This window comes from Ochotona curzoniae, unplaced genomic scaffold (assembly GCF_017591425.1).
Source record: "Ochotona curzoniae isolate NIBS_2020 unplaced genomic scaffold, NIBS_Ocur_1.0 patch336, whole genome shotgun sequence".
Classification (NCBI taxonomy): Eukaryota; Metazoa; Chordata; class Mammalia; order Lagomorpha; family Ochotonidae; genus Ochotona; species Ochotona curzoniae.
The window spans coordinates 731,937-739,878 of record NW_024466902.1 but is presented as its reverse complement, the minus strand read 5'-3'; the positions used below and the strand labels follow the sequence as shown (position 1 = coordinate 739,878).

Below are 7,942 nucleotides of genomic sequence, written 5' to 3'. Positions count from 1 at the left end.
TGGCCTGACACTCCCCAAGTCCCAACTCTCATTGGTAGTGCTGCAGCCCACCCCTCCCCAGCCTGTCCCCATCTTCAGCTCTTATGTGATCTGGCAGGTGAAGTAGTCTAGCCCAGTGAAGTAGCTGCCTACACCCTGTCCTGGCTCCCAGGCATACCAATGAATGCCAAGGCTTGGCCTGACCTGCCCAACAAGCCAGCCCACACATACTTGAGTGTTGCCCTGCCTGGCCTGGCCCGGCCCCAGCCCTCATGCTCACCAGCAGCAACTGCAACCTAGTAGTTTCCCCAGGTACCCCAACAGGCCCATCCCCAGACCTGGATCTCATGTGTGCCTGTGGGTACAGCCCTCAGTCTTAGCTTTTACATGTGCTGGCAGGAGTTACAGCCTGCCCCAGCCCAGCTTCCTCCCATCTCTGGCTCCAGTGAGCATCAGGAGGTCAGAAGAGTTCTGCAGTCATGCCTGGTTTGACCTGTCACCAACACCATCTCTTGTGCAAACCAGCAGGCACTACAGTCCCACACATCCCCTACAGAATCTGTTCCTAAATCTGGTTCTTCCGTGATCTGGTGGGTGCTGCAGCATAGCCTGAAGTGGCCCCAACACTTGCAGGCAGGTACTGAGGCCTAGTGCAGTCAGGCATGACCCCCAGTCCCAGTTTTTGTGTGTGCTGGCAGGTATTAGGTGATATTACTTAGCCCAATCCAGGTCTCTCCCACGGGCACATGCCTTGGCCTGAGTTTCCTCTCCTACCTCCGAGTGCGGTGCTTGGGTCTCTGGAAGCCCAGAGGAGCCATCCCTCCTCTATGAAACATGCCCTCAGCTGTTCCTATTCCATGTCCCCAGACCCCCTCCCCAGGTAATCTACAGTCTCTCCTCCTCCACCTGGGGGTGAGGCTGGCATATCCCGACCCAGTGTTCCCCACTTTTCTCAGATATCTTAAAACAAACAAACAAAAAGAGAAAGAAACAATAAAAAAATTAGTTAACTGTGATAGCACACTGATAGTATTAACAAGTTTTGCATCAACCAGGCCCCAAATACCTGCCAGCCACTGCCAGCTTTTCTCCCAGCAGTGTAGCATTTGCCTAGGTACAAGGCAACCTAGGCAGTTACCGGTAGCTGCGGTTAAGCAGTGTCTTAATCATTCTACCAAACGCTTAATCCTTACAATCTCACTTTTTACCAAAGCATCTTGAATGCCAATGACATATTGTCTTACCTGTATACCTTATTATTGGAAAGTTTTTATTCAAATAAAAAAATGCAGATAATATAACCTACTTTCCCCAAATCTTGCCTAGGAGAAAAAGCAAACAAAATTGGGTATAGGAGATTCTGATATTGGCTCCATGGAGGATGGCTTTAAACTAGCGAAAAAATAAAAAACTGTCAAAATGTTCACCACAGGAGAGTTAATTAAATTGGTATGGCATTATTAAAAAACTAAGACTACGATTTTTGTTTATGTCTATTTGCATGGAAAGCTAAATGCCACATTTTAAGTGGAAAAAATAAGAAGTTGCATAATACCACTTACAATAAGATCTCATTTTGGAGAAACAGAGGGAAAAAGAGCTGCTCACATGCAAGCTGCTTGGAGACTATTCCAGACCACACAAAAGAACAAAATCAACTTACGTTTCTGTGTATGTTGAGTTCTGGAAAATCTCTTTCCATTCTAAGCAGTCACTTTATTTTGCTGCTGTATTGCTCCCTATGGAGTATCTTCCAAAGGGCTTCCCAAATCTAATTTTGTTGGGGCTGGCACTGTGGCGTAGCAAGTAAAATTACTGCTTGAGATGCCAGTATGACATAAGGGTACCCATTCAAGTCTTGGTTGTCCAACTTCCTTCTTTTTAAAAAAGTTTTTTTTTTAAAGATTTATTTTTATTATTTTTCATTGGAAAGGCAGATATACAGAGAGGAGAGACAGAGAGGAAGATCTTCCGTCTGGTGATTCACTCCCCAAGTGAGCGCAACGAACCGATACTATGCCGATCCGAAGCCAGGATCCAGGAACTTCTTTCCAGGTCTCCCAAGTGAGTGCAGGGTCCCAAAGCCTTGGGCCGTCCTCGACTGCTTTCCCAGGCCACAGGCAGGGAGCTGGAAGGGAAGCGGGGCTGCCGGGATTAGAACCGGCGCCCATATGGGATCCCGGGCGTGCAAGGCGAGGACCTTTAACCACTTGCACCACCGCGCCGGGCCCTAAAAAAGTTTTTAATATTGATTACATAATTGAGAGGTATGCATATCCATGTGGTCTCCTATTAGGGTTGAGAGAGTCGAGGTATAAAGAAAGATGAACAGAACAAACATTTCAATTGTTTTTCCTCACATGTCCACAGGAGGAAAGAGAGGAAGCCACTCCTTGCTGTCAAATGACATCAGCACCCAGGGATAGGGGACAGTTATTTGATAACACCTTAGAGATCCTGATGTGGAGAATATTCGATGTGTTCAAAGAATGCCTGCATGGCTTTGATAGTTCTGAGACAGTCTCAGCTTCATTGAACAGGGTTGGGAAAAATTTGCCAACGTCTATTGGCTGAACAAGTTTACCTTAGTGCATCCAAAGGCCAAGGAACATGTTGCAAGGCTTTGCCAGGAGAGTAGTCCAACCTGCTCTGCTTTCCATCCTCTCCTGGCCTAGATGAGCTGGCTTTCATGTTCCTCGTGTGTACCTGGACATGCTGTTTGGGAGTCACCCAAGGAACCTTGCCTGGGAAATCCTCAGACTTGACTTGTGTGTGTTTGTTAGTGCAGGAGCAGATGCCTGGTCAGATCCACCTCCAGAGTATCTCTCATGTAAACCAGTGAGTGCTATGGTCTAACCCAGCTCAATCCACCCTAAGTCTGGCTCACACACACTGGCGGGTGCTGGAACATAGTCAGAGCAATCCCCGATAATCCTTACCAGGGCTACTCCCAGCCACAGTTTTTGAGTGTGTCAGCAGGTGCTATGGTCTAGCCCAGCCTGATCAGCTCCCAGCCCTGGGTCTCATGTTAACCAATAGGTGGTGAGGTCTGGGCTAATCCAACCCATATTCTGCTTGGCTCTCACACATGCCAGTCGGCAGTCTAGCCCAGCCTAGACCACCCCAGCCTCAGCTCCCATGTGAACTGGGGGTGCTACGACCCAGCCCAGCCTGACCCACTCCATGCCCAAGCACACATTCATGCTAAAAGGTATTGCAGCCTTACCCAGCCCAGTCCACACACCACCTCCACCCCAGCTCTTGTGCTCATAAGTGGGATCTGCACAGGAGTTCCCTAAGTTCCCTTCCCTGGCCCACTTCCAGCCCCAGAGCTCATGTGGGTGTTGCAGCCCAGCCCAGCACAGCCTGTTTCCAGCCCCAGCACTCACGTGAATTAGTGGATGCTGCTGCAGCTTAGCTTGGCCCAGCCTACATCCTGTTCTGGCTCTCACACACGTTGGGTGCTGTGACTTGGCCCAGCCTGGTCCATCCCCAGATGCAGACCACACATATGCTGACAGGTGTTACAGCCTTGTGTGGCCTGACACAGCAGCTCTTGGCCCTGGCTCTTGTGCCCATCAAGGAGGGCTGCAGCCTAGTAGTGGAGTGTTCAAAGTTCCCCTACTAGGCTCACTCCCAGCCCCATATCTCATGTGCACTGCCAGGTGCTACAACACAGCCTGGCATGGCCCATGCCAGAGTCCTGGTACTTGTCGGGGGAAACTACAGACTAATCCAGGCTGGCCCACCCCCACTCTGGTTTTTGCACATTCCAGCCGGTGCTGCAGCCCAGCCCCCACCTGGACCTGCAGCCTGGCCCATCCTGGATCCTCCCACCTCTCATGGGTCCCAGTGGGTGCCATGGCTTGCCTGGCCCAAACTACCAGCAACTTCAGCTCCCGGGCCTACCTGTGGGTGCTGCAACCCAGCAAGGATGAGCACTCAAATCCCCCTTTTAGATCCACCCCAATATCACTTCTTCAGAGTGCCAATAGGTGCTGCAGTCCGGCCTAATGTGGCCCAATTCTGCCCTGACACTTGCCAGCAGGTGCTGTGGCCCAGCCCTGCCTGGTCTGCCCCACAGCACTGCCTTTTGTGTCCACTGGCAAGCATTGTTACCTGGCCCAGCCTAACTCTCTCACACGGGCAGTGCCTTGGTCTGACCCACATATGCCCTCCAGATTCTTTTTTTCTTTTTTTCCCTGTCTCAGCTCCCTCCATTACCTGTGAGTTTAGTGCATGGTCCGTTGAAGTTTCCAGAAGTCATTTCACACCTTTCAAACACTTCTATAGAGGCCCCTATTTCAATATGTCCCCAGAAGCACTTCCCTGGGAAGTAGACCTCTCCATGTGACCCTGGCAGCTTCAGGCACTCAGGCTGCAGCTGATCCACATCTGATCCAGTTTCCTGCTAACACCCTGGGGAAAGCAACGAAAGATGGTCCGAGAGCATGGGGCACAGCCATTGGAGAGACCTAGATGAACTCTGGTTTCAGTCTGACACAGCCCTGTCCATTACAACCATTCAAGGAGTAAACCAGCAGATGAAAGATCTCTCTCTATCTCTCTCTCCCTGCCTTCTCTCTGTTACTCTCTGTTACTCTATTTCATTTCAAAGAAATGAAATAAACCTTTAAAATATTTTTTAATTTTATACTGCCAACCAGGCATCTTATCTGTGTAATACCAAAGGGCTGATGGGAAAAGAAAACAATAACGGAGATTCAAATGCTCTAGACACTCCTTTTCACAGTTAACAGTATAACATTTTGGGTGAGGAATGGTTTGCCCTTTATTCTACCCTCAAATTCCCACCCTTACGATATATGCTCTATATTTCTATGCTGTTTCATATTTTTAGGGGAGCATCCAAAACTATATTTTGATTTCTAAAAATGCTACCCTATATTCCTATATGAGGTTTTTTTTGAGATTTATTTATTTTTATTGGAAAGGCAGATATACAGAGAGGAGGAGAGACACAGAGGAAGATCTTCCATCCGATGGTTCACTCCCCAAGCAGCCGCAATGGCTGGAGCTGAGCCAATCTGAAGCCAGGAGCCAGGAGCTTCTTCCGGGTCTCCTGTGTAGATTCAGGGTCCCAAGGCTTTGGGCCATCCTAGATTGCTTTCCCAGGCCACAAGCAGGAAGCTGGATGGGAAGCGGGGCTGCCAGGATTAGAACCGGCGCCCACAGGGGACCCCAGCATGTGCCAGATGAGGGCTTTAGCCACTACACTATCATGCCGGGCCCCCTATGAGTTTTTTAAATTATTTATTTGAAATGCAGAGTTACAGATAGGGATGGGGGCAGACAGAAAGAGATCTTCTATCCATTATTTCACTCCTCCTACGACTACAAAGGCCAGTGCTGGACCAGGCAGCAGTCTGGAGCCAGAAGCCTCATCTAGGTCTCCCCTGCGGGCGTCAGGGATGCAAGCACCAGTTCATCTTCTACTGCTTTTCTCACATCATTAGCAGGGAACTAGATCAGAAATGCAGTATATGGGTTATGAACTGGTGCCCACACGGGTTGCTGGCGTTGCAGGCTGTGGCTTTACCTGTTGTAAAATAACATTGGCCCCTCCTGTACAACTTCTTAATTTAGAATTTTCCTGATTAACATCATTTAGATTTGCTTATTTTATTAGTGTTTTTAAAAATACAAAGATTAAAATTTAATTCATCAATTGCTCATACAAGAGATATAAATGTGCATATATAACATTAAACATATCTAACTGTGTATGCATTTTATAAAAACACAGAGATAAAATTTTGGATATTCTAATCTGATGCTGCCAGTAAAGTTGTGTTTAAGATTCTGAACTCACCTCCTCCTTGTATCCAACCATTTGGTACTATTTGATGGAGAATTGAATTTTTGTAATGTAGTTTTATGCCTCTTTCAGAAAACCCAGCTTTTCCTGTGCACAACAACTGGAAATTTTTGCACGTTTTAGGACATATATCAGAGTATAGCTACAAAATAAAGATAAAATGTTTTTAAAAAAATAACTATTTACCCTTCCAACAGACATAGATCCCAGCCTACCCCAACTAGCAAAGAAAAAATAATTTCTTACTTCAAAAATCAGTCTGCCGATTGGATTAGAGTCGACGCTGATGTCCAAGAACACAAAACTGTGCTGTGCAAAAGCAGAGAAAGACCACACGATCAACTTCTCACAAGGATGCTTTAGAAACGACTGCGGTACAACAGACACAATGCTTTTTTTTTTTTTAAGATTCATTTATGTTTATTGCAAAGTCGGATTTACAAAGAGAAGGAGAGACAGCAAGATCTTCCATCTGCTGATTCACTTCTCAAGTGGCCGTAATGGCCTATCTGAAGACATGAGTTAGGAGCTTTTTCCAGGTCTCCCATATGGGTTCAGGGTCTCAAGGATTGGGGCCATCCTTGACTGCTTTCCCAGACCACAAGCTGGAAAGGAAGTGGAGAAGCCTAGGCTACCGTTCCGGACCCAGTGTAATCTTTTAAAAAGATTAATTTTAAAAGGCTGGCACTGTAGTGTAGCAAGCTAAGCCTCTGCTTGCAGCACTGGTATCCCATATGAATTCTGGTTCTAGTCCAAGCTGCTTCACTTCTGATCCAGCTCCTTGTCAAAGGCCTGGGAAAGCAGAAGAAGGAGAGACAGAGAGAAAGATCTTCTATCCACTGGTTAGCTCCCCAAGTGGCTGCAGTGACCGGAGCTAAGCTGATCCAAAGCCAGATACCAGGAGCTTCTTTTGGGTCTCCGACACAGATGCAGGGTTCCAAGGCTTTGGGCTGTCCTTTACTGCTTTCCCAGATCACAAGCAGGGAGCTGGAAAGGAAATGGTGCAGCCAGGATATGAACTGGCACCCATATGGGATCCTGGCACATGCAAGGTGCGGACTTTTGCCACTAAGTTACTGTGCCAAGCACTAAAAATAAATCTTCAAAGAAAGATATTTTATCTATTTGAAAGGCAAAGTGATGGGGGCAGGGATAGATCTTCTGTCTGCTGACTAACTCTCCAAATGCATGCAATAGCAGTGCCAGGCCAAAGCCAAGCATCAGGAACTCCATCTACATCTCCCACATGGGTGGCCAGGGCCCAAGCATTCAGGTCCCCAGCTGACTTTTTTAAGGGAAAGCGCAAACACAGTTCCTCACTACCACAAATTATGCAGTCGAGTTTCCCACATTTGGGGAAATCGCAGGGGTCAGCACCATGGATGAGCCTCGCCCTGCTTGATCATGGTGTCTCCCCTGCCAGGTTAAGTATTGCCCAGCTGACTTTTAAGGTGCACGAGCAGGGAGCTGGATCAGAAGCAGAGCATCCAGGACTCCAAATGGTGTTGCCCAAAAAGGATGCCATTGTTACAGGTAGTGATTTCATCAGCTGCATCACAACACAGGCCCCAGACATAATGTTCTCTGCAATAACACTTCAACAGCATTGCCAATGGATAACAAAGCAGCTAAAATAAATGAGTAACCTAAGGAGTTTAGTTCACTCTTTACACCAATCATTTTTAAAAGCTCAGGAAAACATTAACCTCCCATGCAGGGCTGAGAATGCTTGGCCTTCATAGCCACTGTATCGCAACCTGCAGTGGGAAGAAGCACTGGCCAGTCCTCTTGGGAATTCTTTTTTTTTTTTTTTTTGTCTTCTGAGTAAAAATGGCAAACAGTCCATTGGAGGGCACCCTAGGTTTGGTTACTGGGTGTCCTGTTTTTGGAGACAGCGGATATAAGCAGGAACAAGCTGTCTCCTTCCCGAGGTGGGAACTCACAGCCAGCAGACCCACAGGCAGTGTGGTACCTTGGGCAGGGAAGAGAGATGCTGAGCTTCCGAGTCATTCTCAGCACTACCCACGTGTGCACTTGTCTTCACTTGATATCCTTTCTGGCAGGGACAAGCACTTGTGATTCCCTGCCCAGCCCTATAAAGACATCTCCGAAATGAAAACACCA

General features: G+C 47.6%; 1 pseudogene; it reads right to left on the bottom strand.

Annotated features, from left to right (window-relative positions):
• Window positions 1–7,109: 7,109 nt before the first annotated feature.
• Window positions 7,110–7,250, bottom strand: LOC121167133 (annotated as a pseudogene).
• Between the last annotated feature and the right edge of the window lie 692 nt (window positions 7,251–7,942).